This window comes from Phoenix dactylifera, unplaced genomic scaffold (assembly GCF_009389715.1).
Source record: "Phoenix dactylifera cultivar Barhee BC4 unplaced genomic scaffold, palm_55x_up_171113_PBpolish2nd_filt_p 000401F, whole genome shotgun sequence".
Classification (NCBI taxonomy): Eukaryota; Viridiplantae; Streptophyta; class Magnoliopsida; order Arecales; family Arecaceae; genus Phoenix; species Phoenix dactylifera.
This window is the reverse complement of record NW_024067843.1, coordinates 173,719-196,404: the sequence shown is the minus strand read 5'-3', so window position 1 is coordinate 196,404 and position 22,686 is coordinate 173,719. Positions and strand designations below refer to the sequence as shown.

At 37.9% G+C, this 22,686-nt stretch overlaps 1 long non-coding RNA gene and 1 pseudogene across 3 annotated transcripts; one reads left to right on the top strand and one right to left on the bottom strand.

The window, feature by feature from the left end:
* The window catches only part of LOC120105932, a 50,381-nt pseudogene that overhangs the window by 8,253 nt on the left and 19,442 nt on the right, over positions 1 to 22,686 (bottom strand).
* LOC113462133 lies at positions 13,440 to 15,867 on the top strand. 3 transcript variants are annotated; one of them, XR_005508176.1, is made up of 4 exons: positions 13,440 to 13,972; positions 14,669 to 15,095; positions 15,178 to 15,407; positions 15,552 to 15,867. It is a non-coding gene; the product is annotated as an uncharacterized LOC113462133 (long non-coding RNA). The 3 variants fall into 3 exon arrangements; XR_005508178.1 differs by having other exon boundaries at positions 13,451 to 13,871; positions 14,991 to 15,095; positions 15,552 to 15,822; XR_005508177.1 differs by having other exon boundaries at positions 13,451 to 13,972; positions 14,991 to 15,095; positions 15,552 to 15,822.

The following is a 22,686-nucleotide window of genomic DNA, read 5'->3' as shown; positions in this document are numbered from 1 at the left end:
AAGTACAAGAAGAAGAAGGCTCTTGTCACAACACTATCCGACTCCGACTCATCATCCTCCTCATCAGATGATGAACAAGAAGAGAAGGCCAATTTCTGCTTCATGGCCAATGAAAACGAGGTAACTTCCGATACGCATCCTGATTTTTCTTTTGATGAACTTTATGATGCATTTAATGAATTAATGGTAGAATATAAGGCCATAAATCTTAAGAATAAAGAACTAAAAATAGCTAATCAATCATACCTACATAAATACGATAAATTAGTTAAGGATAAGGATTTAATCATCAAAGAAAATATAGAACTTAAGACAAGCAACCAACTTTTAACTCAAAAGACTAGTACCTTAACTAAAGATAATGAAAAACTAACTAAGGAACTTTCAGAACTTAAAAATCATAAACAAATCTTAAATAAGGATCTCACAAAAGAACTTAATGACCTAAAAGCAGAAAATCAAACTCTAACTAAAGAACTTAACAAATACAAACCCTTAGTTGAAAAATTTACATATAGTTCTGAAAAATTAAACATGATACTTAATAGTCAACGAGCCGTATTTAATAAAGCGGGTTTAGGGTATAAACCAAGAAATAAACAAAAACTTCTTAGTGACTTCTTTGTTAAAGCTGGAGAAACTAAAACTAAGAAAATAACTTGCTTTTGCTGTGGTACTATAGGTCATAAAGCGAATGTGTGTAATTTTAGGAAAAATAAAACAAAAAGGAAAATTAAAAGGGTATGGGTTCCAAAAAGAACCAACTTGACTAACCATGAAGGACCCAAGAAAACTTGGGTACCTAAGATGACATGATTTGCTTGTGTAGGAGTGTCTTGCAGCCAAGGTCAACAAAAACTGCTGGTACTTGGATAGTGGCTGCTCAAGGCACATGACGGGTGACAAAGATCAATTTTTCACCCTTGAAGCTAAGAAGGAAGGTGCTGTGACTTTTGGAAACAACAACCAAGGTCACATCATTGGTATTGGTAAAGTTCAAATCACCCCTTCTACTTTTATTGATAATGTTAGATATGTTGATGGTCTTAAGCATAACTTATTAAGCATTAGTCAATTATGTGATAAAGGGTATGATGTTATGTTTAAGCCATCACTATGCATTATAACAAACCCTAATGATAATAGTTTAGTTTTTAAAGGGATTAGACGTGGAAATGTATATGTTGTAGACCTAGAAGATCTTGCAAAACATAACCAATGTTTAGTTGTAAATGAAACTAAAGATAATGATGCTAGTTGGTTATGGCACCGTAAGTTAGGTCATGCAAGCATGGACACAATAACTAAACTAGTTAAAAGAGACTCCGTGATAGATTTGCCAAAATTAAAATTTGAAAAGAACAAAATATGTGAAGCATGTCAATTTGGCAAACAATCTAGGAACTCTTTTAAATCCATAAAATGTGTCTCTACCTCTAGGCCTCTAGAATTATTACACATGGACCTATTTGGTCCAACTAGAACAACAAGCCTAGGTGGAAATAAATATGGTCTAGTTATAGTAGATGATTACTCTAGGTACACATGGGTCATGTTCCTAGTGTATAAGGATCAAGCATTTTCTATGTTTAAGAAGTTCCATAAGGAAGTAACAAATGCTAGAGAGTCTTCAGTCATAGCCATTAGAAGTGACCATGGTACCGAATTCGAAAATCAGTCATTTAATGAATTTTGTAGTAAGAAGGGGATAACCCATAATTTCTCAGCACCTAGGACACCACAACAAAATGGAGTGGTGGAAAGGAAGAATAGAACACTAGAGAAAATGGCTAGAACTATGTTATGTGAAAGTAACCTCCCTAAGTACTTTTGGGGAGAAGCCATTAATACCTCTTGTCACATGCTAAATAGAGTTCTATTGAGACCCATTATAAAGAAAACACCTTATGAACTGTGGAAAAACAGAAAACCAAAGGTTAATTATTTTCATGTGTTTGGATGTAGGTGTTTTGTGCATAATAATGGAAAAAATAATCTAGGAAAATTTGACCCTAAATCTGATGAAGGAATATTCTTAGGTTATTCTACAACTAGTAAAGCCTATAGAGTCTTTAATAAAAGAACCTTTGTTATAGAAGAATCTATACATGTTGTTTTTGATGACTCTAGTGACATCTCGTCTAGTAAGAAGGTTAATTTTGATGATGATATGGAAATACTTGAAGAAAAGATAGATGAGATGGGATTACAAGATGATAATCAAAAGTTGATTGAAGGAGAATCATCAAGCCAAGAGGCTATTATGGATCATGGGCTAACTAAAGCTTGGAGGTATGCTCATGGGCATCCTAAGGAACTAATTCTAGATGATCCATCTCAACCCGTTAGGACTAGAGCATCCCTTAGGAATTTGAATAACCATCTAGCTTTTGTTTCACACTTTGAGCCCAAACATATAGAAGAAGCCGAAAATGATGTAAATTGGATAAATGCAATGCAAGAAGAACTAAACCAATTTACTAGAAACAAAGTGTGGAATCTAGTAGAGAGACCTTCTGAATATCCAATTATTGGTACTAAATGGATTTATAAAAATAAACTTGATGAAAATGGAATTGTTATAAGGAATAAGGCTAGACTAGTAGCAAAGGGGTATAATCAAGAAGAAGGTATAGATTTTGATGAAACCTTTGCTCCCGTAGCTAGACTTGAGGCGATTAGACTACTATTAGCATATGCATGCTCTAAGGACTTCAAACTATTTCAAATGGATGTAAAAAGTGCATTTTTAAATGGGTATATTAATGAGGAGGTATATGTAGAACAACCTCCTGATTTTGAAAATCATCAATACCCCAATCATGTATATAAGCTAAATAAAGCACTTTATGGTTTAAAACAAGCACCTAGAGCATGGTATGAGAGGCTTAGCAAATTCCTATTAGAACATGAATTCTCTAGGGTAAATGTAGATACAACACTATTTCTAAAAAAGCAAAATAAGGATATGTTATTAGTACAGATTTATGTTGATGATATCATTTTCGGTGCTACTAACAATCGCCTCTGCGAGGAATTTGCTGATTTGATGCAGAGTGAGTTTGAGATGAGCATGATGGGAGAGCTGAACTACTTTCTCGGGCTTCAAATCAAACAGTCTGAAGGAGGCATCTTCATCAATCAAGCCAAATATATCAAGGAGATGCTCAAGAAGTTTGACATGGAGGGAAACAAGTCAATCAGCACCCCCATGAGCTCATCATGCAAGTTAGACCAAGATGAATCAGGTAAATCTGTAGATCAAAAACTTTATAGAGGTATGATAGGATCTTTACTGTATCTTACTGCAAGTAGACCTGATATTATGTTTAGTGTGTGCATGTGTGCTAGATGTCAGGCTAATCCTAAAGAATCACATCTAGTTGCAGTTAAGAGAATTTTTAAATACTTAATAGGAACTAAGAACATAGGGCTATGGTACTCTAAAGAATCTAGCCTAAACTTAATAGGGTACACAGATTCAGACTTCGCTGGATGTAAGCTTGATAGAAAAAGTACCAGCGGGTCGTGTCAATTTCTAGGAGAAAACCTTATCTCATGGTTTAGCAAGAAACAAAACTCGGTTGCATTATCCACTGCAGAAGCTGAATATGTTGCAGCCGGGAGTTGTTGTGCTCAAATCTTATGGATTAAACAACAATTAGAAGATTATGGCATTAAACAAGATAAAATTTCCATTAATTGTGATAATACAAGTGCCATAAACCTAACTAAAAATCCAATTCAATATTCAAGAACTAAACACATTGAGATAAGACATCACTTCATAAGAGATCATGTATTGAATGGTGATGTGACACTCCAATTTGTTTGTACTGATAATCAATTAGCAGATATTTTTACAAAATTCCTAAGTGAAGAGAGGTTTAGTGTGCTTAGGAGGGGATTAGGAGTGATTGATCCATCCTAGTGGTTCCACTAGATACATTGATTTTGATGATTACAATGTGGTTAAAAATAGAGTTTCTTTCCAATGATCATCAAATCAGATCTTAATTAAGTGATTTTCCGTCATTCGGCACGATTATAGCATGAGTTTTAGGTGCGTGCCAAAGTTAGAGACGACTCGAGTAAGTTTCAGAGCCGGCTCCTAAGGGGGAGTCGACTCGCGCATTGGCGGGAGTCGACTCGCAAAGATGGCAGCAGAGGGGGAGTCGACTCGCATACTATCGGAAGTCGACTCGAGGTCCACAGGCGCATAAGGAGAGTCGACTCGCGCATATTCTGGAGTCGACTCGAGGTCGAGTCGACTCGCGACTCAGTGGAGTCGACTCGCAGTCGGGATCCGACTTTTTAACCCTAGATTTGTCGTTTCGAAAACACTTTTCTTTCAAGCCGCCACTGTTCAAAAAGCCCTAGAGCCGACTCCTAGGTCGTCCCCGATCGTCTCCAAGCCATTTTCCCGTCGATTCTTCGCCGGACATTGAGTTCTCCTCCCTTCCTAGGTCATTCCCGGTCGGTTCCGAGTCTTTTCCGTCGGTCCTTCACCGTCCTCTAGGTTTTTCCTCTCAGTTTAGGTCAAAATGCCGCGTAAGACCGTAGTTAGGAAGAGGTCCCGACCCGAGGCCGGTCCCGAGCGGCGCTCCAAGACGCGGCACGATCCCGCGAGGCAACCACCTCCGGCTCGTTCCCCGCCTAGGGCGGTTCCCGCGAGGCCATTGGCCGGGAAGGTCGTCTCCACCGGGAGGTATGTCGATTTCGACTTCCTCTCCCGGAAAGGGTTCACCATAGGTGATAGACTTAGGGCCCAGGGCCTAGAGTACTTCCTTACACTGGACCTCCCCACATACCCGGGCCTTATTAGAGAGTTCTATGGTACCGTCCATCGGGGAGATGGAGGTATCGAGGGCACAGTAGCCGGTGTCCCTTTGCGTGTCACGGAGGATCTTATTGCCCACATCCTCCACTTTCCATTAGCAGGGGTAGCTCCCGCACACCCTGAGGATAGGGTTGAGGCCCTTACGGCCGTTCTAGGACATCCACCCCAGTCACCTCTAGATGAGGTATCCGCGAGCTCACTACCGATTGAGGTGCGGATCCTCTTGAGTATTTTGTCTAGATCCATCTTCCCTAAGACAGGAAGATTTGATTTTGTAAATGAGAGAGACCTAGCCCTTATGTTCTATATCCTTCAGGACACCCCAATCAACTTCCCTAAGCTCATCTATAGGTATATGTGTGAGCCTCTAGATAGACCTAGGCTCACCCTCCCATACGGCATGATTTTCACCCTTCTTTTTAGGGAGTACGAGGTTCCCATTCCTGAGGAGGAGCCCTTTCGCGCTTTGCGATGGACTGATCGCACGCGTGCGGGGACCCTACACAGGATGGGGTTTCGGAAGAGAGAGGGGGTATAGGTTAGGAAGTCTACCCTCACCGCTCAGACCACCAGACCTTCACCCAGTCCTGAGCCCGATTCAGACTACCCAGACCTTCCAGACCATCCAGACCTTCCATCCACTCCTCCTGCTCCTACCACCTCCGCCGGACCTTCCTCCTCGGCTCCACCATCCATGGAGGTCCGGATTGATCCTGAGCAGCTCCGGGAGCTGCGACAGGAGATAGTCAGAGATGTGAGGGATGAGCTGCTTCGGGAGCTCCGAGGTGCGGTGCCTGCTCCCACTCCTGCACCCGTATCTTCTCAGTTGGTCCCTTCCTTGACAGCCGTGACTGACATGACGGCTCATGTACGGGAAGAGATCTACAATGTCCGGAGTTTGGTCCAGGCCCAGTTCCACAGCATGAGTGAGGTCACGAGCACCACTCGACAGATGCGAGAGGACATAGGTCGTGACATGCACACCACCACCGAGGGGGCCGAGCGCTTGTCGAATGTACTCATCGACAAGCTGGACGCACTTCAGACGTCGGTGACTGGGCTTCAGACGTCGGTGACTGAGCTCTCCACTACACATAGCAGAGCCACTACGTCTATTATCACGCAGCTTGGCCATGTTACAGATGCAGTCACCCTCCTCATGGAGCAGAGCCGATTGAGAGGAGGAGCCACATCCACGAGAGGAGGACCCACATCCTCGAGAGGAGGTGCCTCATCCTCGAGGAGGCCATAGATGTTTTTGTGTTTTGTCTTGTTTTACTTTACTTATTGTATTCTCACATGTATTCACATTCATATCAATACAATGAGTAGACATTTTATCTTCAATTATGTGCCATTTGATGATTGGTTGTGCCATTGATTGTGTGTGATTGCCTCCTTTTTGATATGATGACAAAAAGGGGGAGAAATAAAATATGTAAAAAAAAGGGGAGAAATATGTATAAAGTATGTAAAAGGGGCGAAATATGTAAAAGAAATCAATGGAAATCAATAAAAACATAAAACTCTTAAAAACACACAAATTTGTTCTAAGTGGATTCGGTACCTCGAGGCTCATTATCTCTCTTTTGGGGCTCCTAATGGAGTAATCTCCAGAATCTATTCAAGGGATATTCGGAGATTAGCTGAATCCTACACAAGAACAAATTGACAGATTTTCCCTCTAAATACAAAAAATTCAGTTCAAAAACTTCAAAGCATTAAAAGGAAATTCAGAGAATCAAAACATAGTTGAATGCATATGTTGAGGGGGAGAATCTGAATTTTAATCAAACTAAATCATTAATGACATATAAGCCAAACAATTGATTGCATAATATGAAGGCTTATATAATTCCAAATGAAAGGGGGAGCTTTAACTCCGAAATTTATTGTTTCACTCCTTTCAAGCTTGGATAAATTGAATTACCAGACATTTGAATTCATTTATGGATTTTATTTCATTATTTATTGAGCAATTCATTTTACATATACTCAAAGTTTTGTCATCATCAAAAAGGGGGAGATTGTGGAGTGATTGATTAAAACCCCATTTGATTTTGATGAGCTCAAAGCATTTGAGTATATCTTTTGATTACTAATGAATTCAATTGAGTGTTTCAGTGAAAATCCTGTCTAAGTGTCCCAAGACTTGGTTCATAATTTTTGGATAAGTTAAGGAGTCTGTTTGAACCAATGTCTGAGACTCGAGTCGACTCCCGAGTATCACGAGTCGACTCCAAGCGTATCAAGTTCACTGGCACGAGCTCGAGTCGACTCCAGATAAGTACGAGTCGACTCCGACTGAGAACAGACAGAAGGACAGAAAGCTTCAACTCAGAACCTGTCAGCGAGTCGACTCCCGAAGTGCGCGAGTCGACTCCAATGTTCACCGAGTCGACTCCAAGGAAGTAAGAGTCGACTCCAAGCAGTCACAGGCAGAAAAGTCAGAGAACAGTTTTCGGGTCTGAGATTCGAGTCGACTCCAGTGGAATGCGAGTCGACTCCGATAGGTGGCAAGTCGACTCCAGAGAAAGCAAGAGTCGACTCTCAGCGGTACACAAAGAAAAAGTCAGAGAGCATTTTATGGACTCTGAGATTCGAGTCGACTCCCGCAATACGCGAGTCGACTCCAAGACACCGCGACCCCAAGACAGACAGAAAACCAAGTTACTGCCTCTGAGATTCGAGTCGACTCCCAGACAGCTCGAGTCGACTCCAAGACAGCTTCACGTCAAAAGGCAGAAGACCATCTTTCGGAAACTGAGAGCCGAGTCGACTCCAAGGAAGTTCGAGTCGACTCCAAGACTGGACGAGCCAAAAGACAGAGGATCGGGAGTTCGGGCTCTGAGATTCGAGTCGACTCCCAGGACAGTCGAGTCGACTCGAGTGGACAAAATTCAAAATTGGATCCACGGACTTCAGTGGATGAGCCGACTCCAAAATTGCCAAGTCAGCTCCAGAAGTTGACGAGTCGACTCCAGGTCAAGACGAGTCGACTCCCAGTCGTGAAGGCAACTTTAATTCAAATTTGGAACAGTTGCCGAGTCGACTCCGGAAAAGCTTGAGTCGACTCCCGCTACAGCCGAGTCGACTCCTAATCGCGCGAGTCGACTCCAACCCACCAACGGTCATATTGTCAGGCTGCGCAGAGTGTTCAGAACGGGCAGAAAAAGTACTCTAACGGCTAGTTTCCGTGGGGGTTGGCTTAAATAGCCACAGAGGACTGTAGCAAGGCAGAGAACAACCATTCCACTCCAACTAATCAAGCATTCAAGCTCTGCAACGTGCTCTTCAACGAAAAAGAGGAAGATCTGCATTTACTGCTTCCAACTACATCTTCCCAGCAATTAAAGTCTCCTTCTCCTGCATTCAAGTCGACTACTCTTTCAAGAGGAGACCAGAAGTTTAAGAAGCCATTCCTCATCTCCAATCTAAAAGCGTTTGAGGCTTCTTAACTTCATTTATTGTTCATATTGTTTTCATCTGCTTTTTGAGAAGCTCATTTTCTGTTTTCTTTCTACAACTTGTATTTACTTAGTTCAATCGGGGATTGAATCAAGGGGATTGAGGTTGGTTGGTGAGCCGAGTTAAAACCAACGTGTGTAAGGGTTTGATTGTGATCCCGGGAAAATAATCGGGGCGGTTCTAGTCGGTGAGCCTGGAAAAACCGACCGAGTTCGTTGTGAGCTCGTAAAACAACAAGTTTGGTTGTGAGCTTGGAAAACAACCGGCTGTAATCCAAGGGGGTTATAGTGAATTCCCAAGTGAGACTTGGGGAGTGGACGTAGGAGCAAGGGTTAGCTCCGAACCACTATAAAACCTTGTGTTTGTGTTGGATTGTCTCTCTTCTTCTTCCCCTCACATCACTCACAGCACTTAGCATTAATTAAATAACTTGCAATAGTTTTTAATTAGTCAACCACATCGTATTAATTATTCAAATTATTTTAAAACCCAATTCACCCCCCCCCCCCCTCTTGGGTTGTCTATCTGGGCAACAGAACATTATGATTATAACTCATGCACTAAATTGGCCTGTTGAGAATCATTAGACCGTTTTCATTCTTCTGTTCTTGCCACTAACTACGGCTAGATGATGCATGAAAATTCCTTCAAAATGACTTGCACAAAGCAGGAATTAATATTAGTTAAATAATAATTAAATACTAAATGAATTAGTAATAAAAAACACATTATTCAATGTATACATCGTAAATTTTTCTTACCATTACGAAACTATACTCTTTCATTGTCCATCAGTCGGCATAATATTAAAAGGCATACACTGAGTATAAGTCTCATTATCCTCCTCTTCTAACCCTTTTTCTATATCATACAAGTTCCTAGGTTTAGTCTTAATGACAACAGACCAATCTTTATCTTTTGAGTCTTGTACAAAAAACACTTGTCGAGCTTGAGATGAAAAAATGAATGGGTCATCTTTCAATAGCACACCGGTATGTATCAACTTTGAAAAATTTACAAGTGTGAAACCATTTATGTCTTGTCTCAAACCTCTAGATGAGTTTATATCCACCCAATCACATCGAAATAGTACTACCTTAAAGTTTCCATAATAATCCAGCTCATAAATATCCTTCAGTGCACCGTAATAAGTTTTTCCCTCCGCATCAACCATAACCCCACTATTTTGAGTTTTTCTAAATTTCTCACGTTCTTTAGTATGAAATTTAAAACCATTTATAATTAACCCATCATATCTGTTGATAATATTATTCGGTCCTCGAGCAATGACTATTAATTCATCAGAACAATTTTCCTCCATCATCGTGGGCACCTAAAAAATTATAGAAGCAATGATTAATTATTCAATGACAATGTTTTAAAAAATTGTGAAAATACCTAATGTATTAAATGTCTAACCTGTTTGAATAGCCATTCAGGAAATAACTCAACCAACCATCTTTACTCAATCCTTGGGGTAGGATGAATGTTATTGTTGATGCTTCGCTGAGTTACTAAAAATTCTCTACACGATCAGAAACTCTTTAGCTAAGCATTTATATCTGATATGACAGATAAGAAGATTACAATCATACTAACCTGCGATACTCGGATATTATATCACTGTGAAGTAACACATAGTGATGTGCTTGTGCTAATGATTTTTGGTCAAGAACAACACTTTTAACTATCCCCAAAACTCTTCCCGCGGATGATAAATTGTAAATTTCTGCATTCTCTACAATATCAAAATTCCTTGGAGGTCAATTGAGAGCAGTTTCAACACCTTCGAGAAACAATCTTTAAAAAATGATGACAACTGAGAAACAATTACAAGAACTTGTTTCAGCGTTGACGATCTTAAAGCCAATAGAAATATATCTTGCATCAAACTGTGACAATCATGACTTTTAAGATTTGAAAGTCTTCGCTCTTTAAGATTTACGCACCATGAAATATTCGATGCATACCCGTCAGGAACCTTCATATTTTTCAGAACCATTAGAAAAAAATCCTTATTTTGAGTAGACATTGTGTAACATGCAGGAGGTATAAAAAATTTATCATTAGCAACCTCTTTCGAATGAAGCTCTTGTCGTATGCCCATATCTTTCAAATCAAGACGCGCTTTCAAGTTGTCTTTGGTCTTTCCATCAAGATTTAACAATGTTCCAATCAAGTTATCACAAACATTATTTTCTATGTGCATGACATCAAGATTATGTCGAAGAAGATTATACTCCCAATAAGATAAATCAAAAAAAATACTTCTTTTTCTCCATAACTATTTCTGTGTAGAAGCAACCAATGTGTCATCGTCATTTTCCTGTCCATATACATTGTCATCATTCTCAAAAAAGTTAGCATCCTCTAAAATCTCTGATATTAACCCTTCATTTAATTAGCTACCAACATCCTTCCTTCCCCTCTTCTTTGAACATTTGGAGACCTTACCAGGTATGTAATTTGTGCCATGCATTTGTCTAAGAACTTCGGTACCAGTTGGTGGAATAGGGGCAGAATGCAACTCTGTGGTACTATCAAACAGATCATTCTGAAATCGAAATGGATAGTTTGGTTCTAACCATCGACGATGGCCCATATAACAGAACTTTTCTCCATATTTTAACCAATATGAATGGGTTGAATCTCTACAAGAAGGACATGCAATACGCCCCTTAGTGCTCCAACCGGATAAATTAGCATATGTAGAAAAATCATTAATAGTCCATATAAGAGCTGCACGCAATTTGAATATTTGACCAGTAAAAGCATCAAATGCATCAATACCCTCCCATAACTGTTTCAATTCCTCTATTAAAGGCTGCAAAAAAATATCAATATCATTATCTGGGCCCTTATCACCTGGAATAACCATTGACAAAATGAGTGAAGATTGTTTCATACACATCCATGGTGGTAAATTATATGGAACCAAAACAACCGGCCAAGTGCTGTATGTAGAACTTATAGTTTGAAAGGAATTAAATCCATCAGTAGCCAAACCCAGTCTAACATTGCGAGCATCAGAAGCAAATTCGTGATGCCTATCATCAAATGCTTTTCATGCTAAACTATCCGCTGGGTGTCGTAACATTCCATCTTTTGTACGGCCTTCGTCATGCTATCTCATAGAGGAAGCCGTCTTCGATGATGCATACATCCTTTTCAATCTAGGTATGAGAGAAAAATATCTCAACACTTTAGCCGATCTTTTCTTAGTTTGTGCAGCATCCACTTCATTCAAAAAATCATGCTCAACTTTAGCTTTCTCCCATCGTGAAGATCCACATATTTGGCACAACTCTTCGTTAATATTTCCACCACGGAATAAAATACAGTCATTCGGACAACTGTGTATCTTCTCGTATCCAAGATCCAATTCTTTTACTAATTTTTTGGCTTCATAAGAAGATGATGGCAAAGTAACGCCTTCCGAAAATGCATCATTTAATAATTGGAGAAGCATAGTAAAAGACTTGCTAGACCACCCATTCAAATACTTCAAATGGAATAAATGCACAAGAAAATAAATCTTTGTAAAATTCTTACAATCCGGATATAGTTCTTTATACTACAAGAAAATACACTTTCAGCGACCACTTTCGGTGACTAAATGAATAGTGGTCGCTGCAAATAAGGCTACTTGCGACCAACATCCTTGTTAGTTACTGAATGATTGTCCTACACCGACTAAATACATATTTGGTCGCAGAAAATCAAAATCAAGTTGGCGGGGTGGAGGTAAAATGTTTGGCAACTAAAGTTTGGTCGCTGAAAATAAGGCTATCTGCGACCAACATTCTTGTTAGTTACTGAATAATTATCCTACACCGACTAAATGCATATTTGGTTGCGGAAAAGTAATACCAAGTTGGCACGAGTCCAATATTTCGCGCAGGCTGGAGGTAAAACTTTTGGCGACTAAATTTTGGTCCTTAAAGGTTCACCTCCAGCAACTAAAAAAAATTTAGTCCAAGAAAACTTTTACGAATGGCGCCTTTTTCTGATGAAAAAATTGGACAAAAAGTTTGAGTTTTTTAGTGACCAAACTTTTGGTAGTGAAAGGTTCCCGTAAAACTGAACGATGTTGTACTAGCCCCTGTAAGATGCTAATTTCTAAGTCCAAAAAAAAAACTGCTTATTTACAAACGATGTCGTTTAACACCTTAATTCACTTAGGCATATCCTCGTCTCTTCGGCTGAATCTCAATCCCATAACTTTTCTTCATACTTAAATTCTTTTTTATTTTTAATGTTATAATATAATTTTAAAAGCTCGAGCTCGGTGCTTGACTCCTTGTATCTCTCTATACATGCACATTCATTCATGCCTCCATATACATGTATGGGTTTATGCAATTTGATAAATGTATTTCCACTTTTTACTGTGTTCTTATTGTTTCTCTCCCACTAGAGAGGAAGAACTAATCCAATAGCAATTCTTGAGGGTTTTCAAGGTCCTGGACGCAAACTGCGGACGGCTTACACGAGAGACTGACTTACATTATTTACATAGAATGAGGTTTTATATGTAAAATGGTTGTTTTGCACGAGAAACTTATAAAAAAATATATATACACAAAATAGTTTAGAATAATATCAGGAGTCAGATGCTGACATTAATTTGGAGTAGAAGAGTGGCAATTGGGTCAGGTCAGATATGGATTGGATCAAATATGAATTGGATCGAAAATTCATCAATCCGAATTCGACCTATTTATTAAACAAGTCAAAATTTCATATATGAATCCGTCGTATTTATTAAATAAATAATAAATAAATTTTTAATAAATTAAATATATTTAAATAAACTAAACAGATTAAGTAAGTCGGATTACGCATGTCAGAAATATATTAAGTAGGCTAAATATATCGTATTATGGTTCGATCTAATTATTAAATAGATTAAATATGTTTAAAATTTAAATTTAAATCTAATTTATTTAATAAATAGATATAGATAAGTGACATCTTTATAATCTAAATTTATTTATATTGAACCTAAATTTGCCTGAAATGGATCGTGCATTGGTTAGATTGACGGGTTGGTAAATTGCCACTTTAGTTCGGAGGTTCCAAGTGGCAAGCGCTTGAAAGTCGAAACCATACCCTAAAAATAAAAATCTACCTTCCCGGTGTTCCCACATACGAAACCCTAAAACCCCCCAATCCCAACCTTATCTCCATCTCCCCCCCCCTCCTCTGCTCCAATGGCGACCATGAGCTCCTCCTCCCTCAAGGCCCAAATATTCTCCTTTACGAATCCTAGAATGGCCCCACGCCACACCCTCGTCCCCGCCCTCCACCCTAACTCCTTTCTTCCCCCTCTCTTGTCCCGCCACCGGCCAGCCTTCCGGTCGGGGCTGGCCCGGGCGATGGCGGCGGACAGAGAGTACTCCTCGAGGAGGAGCAGCAACAGCGAGCCGAGAGAGACGATCCTGCTGCCTGGATGCGACTACAACCACTGGCTTATCGTCATGGAGTTTCCCAAGGACCCCACCCCCACCCAGGAGCAGATGATCGAGACCTACCTCAACACCCTCGCCACCGTTCTCCGAAGGTAAAGGGATTTAAGATTTAAAAAGATCGAATCTTTGTGGAACAGGGATCCTCTTTCTGAAGATTTTTCAAGATTTCTAATGTCCGGCAACTTGATACATGGTAATTTCATATTTTGTTATCTTATTTTTATTTTTAATGAACTATGACCGTTTTCTTGAATGTCTTTCTTGGAATCATGATGATTGGTATCATTCTTGAAGTATTTATCTATTCTGGTATCATTCTTTTTTTTTAAAGAGATAAATGGAAAAAAAAATGCATCAATGTCTGAAAGGATAAAATAAGCATCAAATTAACAAAGTTGCCAAATGTGATAGCTAAAATTTACACTATATTAATTTAACTCTGTGTCATTGTGATGAAATGAAATACAAGGATATTGTAACAAGTGTTCATGCAAGCACACTAGTTTGTGGATACTTGAGCATATGTCCTAGCTAGTCAATGGAATTTCTGCTCATATGGTGGAGGTAGCCACGCACCCTTCACTCCAAACGCCAGTCAGGTGAGTGTTCAATGTGGTTGTGTGGCTATATTATTGACCACTCGATGTACCCTGGTCAAGAAGATTATTTCGGACTCCAAATGTAGGATGATTAAGGACCACAAAGTAGTTTATATGCTATAACTTTCTTCTTGTAAGACCACCTTTCAGACTACATCAACAAGCTACTATTTTCCTAATTCCCTATTCCTCTATTCGAGAAAAGTATACATGTAGGGGACGTCGTGTGAGAAACCAAAAGGTGAGATTATAATGTTTTATTTAGATTTTTAATTTATATTTTTTTGAAGGTGAGATCAAAAGCTGGCAAAAAGAATAGGAAAAAGCTTGAGTACAATCATTGTTCAGGATTTTGGTCATTTGTTGCAACAATGACTATACCAATAATATGTTTTTGAGTATGTACTGGCTATATTTTTAGTGAACTGCATGTGAAACAGTCTATGGGATAGTTTTGGCTATTGTAAAATAGACAATTTGCTGCAAGTAGATTTTTTATTCTAGTTTGCTACAAGTATATTTTTGGAATTTTTTTATGCAAGTAGATTTGACAGTTATTCTAGTTTTCTTATTATGTAGTGGCTATATGCTAATCTAAATTACACTTTGCAGCCAGAGTTTAATGGTTGTGAAAACCTAGAATTTCCAGAATTCTATAAGCAAACTCATACCAAGAAGAACAAAGAGTGGATTGATCCTATTTGTGCCGTGAAACATGTAGATATCTAAAATCTCAATAATCATTTAAATCAGTTTTTGTTTTTGCAAGTTTATATACATCTTACAAGTTTGGTGACAGAGTTCTTAAAGAAAAGAGCGAGAGATGGAGCGTGAGGAGCTGCGGAGGCAATTGAAGCAGGAGAGAAGAGAGCGTGAGGAGGAAAGAGAAGAGTGAGAGGAAGAACAGAAGCAAATTGCACATCTTACAAGTTTGGTGATAGAGTTCTTAAAAGAAAAGACTCAAACGCACAAGTCATCTATCCATCATGATGGGGCCATGTATTTAACTGGTGGTACAAATACTCGTTGGTATGTATTCTTATTTATATTACGTAGGTTATTTAGAGATTTTAACCAAATTAAGCGAAATGTCATTGTGAACTTATACTTGAATTTTAGTTTATTATTTTTCATATGTGGTTATTGATTGTGTATTCTTTTTTGCTTTCTCAGATACATGGTGGAGTTATGAGCATGTGAAATCTAGTTTTTGGTACATGGATAGCTTTTGTTCAGATGATCATGGTGGAGTTGTTTACAAGCAGAATCAAGTTTTTGGTATAAGAATATTTTTGTCTACATGATGGTGGTTTGGATGAATAGCAAGATCAGATATTTTGGAATTTTTAATTTACATTTTGATGTGTTTGGTGATGATTATCACCTTAACATATGGTATGGATGAAACATTGTGATGTATGGTTAATAGGTATGCTTGACTTTAGACTTATGAATAATGATTTATAATGAATGATTATGGATTCTCCAACATTGTGTATACTTCTATTTGGATGAGCAAATGTATTGTGCAATATGGATATTGGATAGGCTGTGTTGGTTGTACAAGATTTGGAACGAGCCCAAAAATAAATATTAAGCATATAATTTGAATTGTTAATTAAATACAGGTTAATACTTTCTGCCAAAAAATGTTTGTTGTCAATGCATTCCAATACATTCTACGACCAAACTATTGGTGGGGGAAGATAGACATTTAGTGACCATTTTTTAGGTAGCGGAAGACAAACATTCCATGACCAACTATTTGGTCGGCGTTGAAATTAGCGACAACAGATTTGGTCGCTGAAATTTTCTTCGGCAACCAAACGTTGGTCGTTGTTGGCGTACCTTAGGTGACCACACAATATTGGTCGCCAAAACCTTTCAGTGACTAGGGTTCGGCGACGACGAGTATGCTAGTCGCGAAAAAATTTCGGCGACCAAATATGGTTATTCAGCGACTAGAATCTTAGTCGCTGAATATGTATTTTCTTGTAGTGAATTATCACAAGATTGCAGCAAGTTATGATACCGAGCTGTGTCATCATCAGAGTGTATATGTTCTTCAACGTGCATAAAATCAGTTACTGTACGCTCATCACCTATTTCAGTTGCTTCTTGTCCTCCACTAATATCTGTTAAATTTCTAATACTATGTCCAAGAGCATCTCTAAGTAAGCCCCTTATATCATCTTCTCCTACAGGATTTTTTTCTGTATTACTGGATGCAAAACTAGAGGTGTCTTCTATATACGAGGGTTGGTTACATAGAGATGACAATATCAACTCTCCATGAAATACCCATTCAGTATAACCTCTTGTAAAACCATTCCACACTAAATGTTCTTCAACAGTTTTTGGAGCAAGAGAAGAAGCATTTACACATTTTCGACATGGATATAAAATCTTTCCATTCATATTAGATTTCTCAAAAGCAAATTTAATGAAATTCTGAACTCCATTCAAATATTCGTCACTGTATCTCGGCTTATTCATCCAACTTTTGTCCATTCTAAGAAAAAACAAGGTAAATGATACAGTCAAAAATATGCATGTGCACACTGACTCAAGCAAAATTAAGTTAAACAAATAGCACTTAATCAATTAATTCAATGATTGCATAGCCTACATTAACTGACATGGTCTGAATTTTGACTAGCTTTAGATAGTAAAGTAGACCAACCTCAGCAGGATTCTAAGCCAACAGAGTTCTATAATCATTGCATGCGAAAGATAAGAGTAGCTAACTAGCTATACGTATCAAAACATAGGAACAATAAAGCCTTCAATTAAGCATACAGCCAGATAATCTCAGGTTAAAATGCATGAGATGAACTAGAGAGCCATGATGATCTCCTTACATACATATATGTATGTATCAACATGTATATACAAGAATAATACTCAAAGAAGAGATAATATTTCATATTAAGCAAATAGGAAACAAACAGAAAAATGATCATCATTCAAGAGAAGTCATCTGTATCAGAAATTTCAATTCAGAAGTAAATGAATGCTTCAATTGAAATCCCTTGCCAATTAAAAAAAACCCAAATATTTAACTTTTCCATCAAGCATCAATTACATACAGCAATTAAAAAAAACCTGATCACCAATATACATACAGCAAGCCCAAGACTATAGGATGTAATTATAATTAGTATCTATGAATAATACTTTCTGCACTTTGCTTTTATATTCATATTTAATTAGTATCTATGATGGTAATGTTTTAGGTTTCATAAAATAATAATGTCGATAAAATTTTAGCAAACCAGGGTATTGGATCAAAACTAGTTTTTTTGAAAAATAAAAGCAGAAGCTGTATGATGGCTTTTGTGAATCAAAAGTATGTGAAGACAATCTTCTAGAATAGTGGGCTGTTTCATTTACCATCTCTCTCTCAACAGCACCCCCCATCCCCCCAACACACACACACATCAAATGATTAATGCAAATGAAAGGCTAGTTAATGTTACAAAGAACAAAAGTTCTTGACTTTTACATTAATATGTATGGTGTCAATGCGTTTTATGTACTCAACTATCAGCATGTTAATATTGGCAAGCAACAAACACACATGTTGCTGTATTATAGCTGTTGGTATTATATTATATGCTATTCCTTTGGATTGAATCTCATCACTTTATTGAGTTGATGCATCTACTTGGGTGGCAGATCTCTGATAGCAGCCTACTTGCTGGTCCTGGATGGATATAAAAATGTATTTCATCTGGAAGGAGGGCTCTATTCATGGTTCAAAGAAGGGCTACCTGCTGTTGCAGAAGAAGAGTGAGAGGCTGAGATTAGAGTATAATTTCTTAGCTGTAGATTTTGTTTCTAAGCTACATATATAATTTATTATGTTCAACATTTAAGAGCTATATATATGTATTACATGACAAATGAGGAAGCTTGTTGTCGCTCCCCCAACTTTCAATTTGAGCTTTGTTGCATCAGTCTAGTATCTTAAAATGGCTTGATTCTAGCCTTTCAATACCCTATCAATACCCTATCTTAAAATGGCTTGATTCATATGTCTTTTCCCTTTTTCTACTCAGAAAACTACCTGTGCCAGGATAGAGGGTTATGTAAATCCACAGTCAAAAGCAATTACCCTCGGCTTCTTTTTAACCCATTAATTACACTAGAGCGAGACCACTTCCAAAAATTAATTTTAGGACGGTCCTGTTCGACTTAGGCCGGCGCATTGCTAATCCTAGTCTAGGATGATGGTCTAGACTCTAGACCTTGTTAAGTTTTGTTAAATTATGCAAAACAAATGCATAATCTAATCGGACAAACTCAGTGAAATAAAAGTAAGAGAGCAAACGAAACCATATATTTCCAAGACTACCACCTCAAAACTTAGAAAATAAGCTAACAAAGCAAAGGAAACGCCAGAATCTATACATTTACAGAGAATTCTAAAGCATAAACCGGAGATTAAAAAAGGGACAAAGGGAAACGAGTTCTCAAGTACCTGATAAGAGAGCAAGTCTTCCTTTGATAACTTTCCCAAATTTCTAAGCCAACGAAGAGATCTGAAGAGCAGTAGATCTAGATCGCATGCAATCGCTCCAATCCACTGAAATGAAAATATTAATACAATAATGAATGAACATTCCTAAAATAAGGAGACAGAAAGAGAAATGATGACCCAAAGATTGATTTAAAGATTGATTTTGATGATCACAAAACCTTGAAGTATAAATACTAATGTTTGTGTTGCAAGGAGAAAGAATTTATTTTGTAAGGAACATAGCAAGATTGGAAGAATACAAGAAGGCCTCCAAAGCTCTCAAGAAAAGTTGGAAGAAAGCTACAATTTATGGCCCAAGCTTCAAGTTTAAAGAATTCAAGTTGGAGGAGCAAATTTAAAGAAAAATTCAAAAGAATAGTCCTCGAGTCGACTCTGGGAAGTTTAGAGTCGACTCTGGCACTCTAGAGTTTCAAGAAACAGTGCTCGAGTCGACTCCGATACTCTACGAGTCGACTCCGACTGAGAACAAACAAAAAGACAGAGAGTTGATTTTCAGCGCTACAGTGATCTCGAGTCGACTCCAACTTCAGTGCTACAGTGCAGAGTCGACTCCCAGCTACAGTGCCGGCAGACTACTATTCACGAGTCGACTCCTATTTCAGCCGAGTCGACTCCTGCTTCAGCCGAGTCGACTCCTGCTTCAGCCGAGTCGACTCTAGCACGCTGGGAGGCATAACGGCTAGTTTTTTCTTGATTCCAACGGCTCTATTTTTGTCTCTAACGGCTAGATTTTTGTTTGCACTCCCTCTAAAGCTATAAAATCAAGAGAAGAGCTAGGGAAGAGAGTATGGAAGTGGGAGAGAACATTTAGGGAAGAGATTTCAAAGAGATTACAAGGAAAATCTTCTAAAAGCACAAAAGGGCCATTCAAAGCAAAATAGAGAGAAGAAGAGCATCCAAGTGAATCCCAAAGCCTCCTCTCCATCCGTGTGCTGCCTCGGTGATCCTCTACTTCGTGCAAAATCAGAAGAGGGTCAAGTAAAGAAGAAGCCGAGTTCCTCCATCTACAAATTTGTTTGAGGGCTTCATCTCTTTACTTTACTTATTTATATTTGCTATATTTGCTTATTTGAGAAGCTTGTATTTGATTTAAACTCTTGCTCTATTATCTTGTAACTTGATTCAATCAAGGGATTGAATCAAGGGGTTAAGATTTGTTGGTGAGCTAAAAGAAAAACCAACTTTGTAAGGTTGTGGTTGGTGAGCCTTTGGGAAAACCAACTGGGTTGGATTGTGAGCCCGTGAAAACAATCGGTTGGTTCTAGTCGGTGAGCCTGTGAAAACCGACCGAGTTCGTTGTGATCTCGCAAAACAACAAGTTGGGTTGTGAGCTTGTAAAACAACCGACTGTAATCTGAGGGATTATAGTGAAATTCCCAAGAGGTCTTGGGGAGTGGATGTAGGTGCTGGGGTGCACCGAACCACTATACATCTTTGTGTTTGTGATGCCTTATCTCTTGTATTTCATGCCTTACATTCATGCTTGATTGTGTAATATCTCTAGCTTTGTTTTCTATAGAGTTATAAGTGATTGTTTAGAGTTTGCTTAGTTTCCACTCCATTCTTACCATACACATAGATTAAAATTGATCATACAACTATAAGTTAATTTTAGATCAATTGCACCCTAAAGCCATAGTATAATTGCTCTAGCTTAATTTTCCACTGCTTTACTTGGAATTGCCTAGAGCTTAAGTAAATAACATCTTATTATTCCGCTGCATTCTATTCAAAGTAAAAATTAGGGAACATAATTTTTAGAAAACCCAATTCACCCCCCCTCTTGGGTTGTCACCTTGGGCAACAAGTGGTATCAGAGCAGGTGCTCTAAGATTAATTATTGATCTCACGATCAAAAGCCAAAGATCATGACAACTCAAATAGATAGTCTTCTAGAAGAGGGACAATTAATTGATAGGCCTCCACTATTTAATGGCATAGACTACATATATTGGAAAGCACGCATGCGCATTTTTATTCAATCACAAAACTATTACTTATGGAATATCATAATAAATGACCTTCACACACTCTCTCAAACTATTAATGAAAAAGACTTAGCACAATTGAATGCTAATGCTATGAACATGCTATATTGTGCTATCCATGAAACTATATTTAATAAGATTTCTGCATGCTTATCTGCTAAAGAAATCTGGGATACTTTAAAAATTATTTATGATAAATCTCAAATTAGCTCACATGTGCTTCAATTACATACTAATAGTGAGACTGCAGAATCTCCCACATCAGCCGAGTCGACTCCCAGTTTGTCCGAGTCGACTCCTAGAGGAAAACAGTCTGAAAGGCAGAGACTCAGTTTTGGAGACCCTGTGAACGAGTCGACTCCAAGTATTTCAGAGTCGACCCCCAAGTTAGCCGAGTCGACTCCAATAAAGCCCGAGTCGACTCCGAGGCAGGACAGTTCAAAAGACAGAAAACAAACTCTTCGGCCTCTGAGAACGAGACGTCTCCCGAAGATCTCGAGTCGCCTCTCAAGTCAGTCGAGTCGACTCCAAGTAAACCCGAGTCGACTCGAGGAAGAAAGAACAACAAAAAAATTCAAAAGCTTCCTAAAGACAAAGAAGAAGAGGAAGCAAGAAGAAAGAAAGAAAGAGATAAAAAGGAAGAAAGTTTTGACCAAGGAAGAGTCAAGCAAGGAAATGAAAGCTAGGAGCAACAATGATGATATTAGCTCCAAAGAACTACAAGAGGTAACTAACTTTTGCTTTATGGCACAAGAAGATAAGGTAAAATCTGAATCTACTTTTACATCAAATAATTTTCAAGAAGAATTTTCTTATGATGAACTTTTAAATGCTTTTCATGATTTGTATGGTGAATGTAGAAAATTAGCTATGAAAAATAAAAATCTTAAAAAGCTAAATTTGCAAATTTCAAAAGAAAGAAATTCTATTGCTGAAATACAAGACAAACTAAATTCTGAAAATAAAAGCTTAAGGTTAAATTCAGAAGAATTGATTCAGAAAAATCATAGCTTAATCAAAACAAACCAAAACTTGAGTGAAGAAGTTGACCAACTGAAATCTCTTATTAACAAGTTCACTGTAAGTTCAGAAAGATTAAAAATGATGTTTGAAAGCCAACATGCTGATTTTGATAAATCAAAATTTGGCTTAACTCCTTCACTTAGCAATGAATCCCTAAAGAAAAAGGTTTTAAATTTGTCAAGCAAATCATCAAAAAGGATAACGTATTTCAAACATCAAAAGAATGGACATAACAACCTTACCTATAGTTCTAGTACAATTAAATCAAATGGTAAAGTTATTACTATTAAACAGATTTGGGTTCCAAAAGGAACCATATGTCCTAACTCTCAAGGACCCAAGCAAGCTTGGGTACCCAAAATGAAAATATGAGTATGTAGACATAGGTGTGCCAAGATGCCCATGGAACAAATAGAACTTTCATACAAATGGGTGCTCTAGACACACGTCAAAAGATGAAACTTAAAATATACTTATGAAAAGTAATTTTAAATAAAAAATAATAATAATGAAATCAGTAATCCTTGCATCTCATCATTATTTTTGCTTTAGTATTTGATTAAAATCTGAATTGCAAGTATTGATCAATTTTGTGATATAAAAAATACTTTTGGAAATATAATCAAATCACTTCATTTTATAGTATGCTTTACTCACTATTGGATAAGTTGCTAAATGATTAATCAATCTATTAAGAATAACTCTATGAATTCTCTATATGCTTGATTGAGAGTTTTTATCCATGGCATTATTG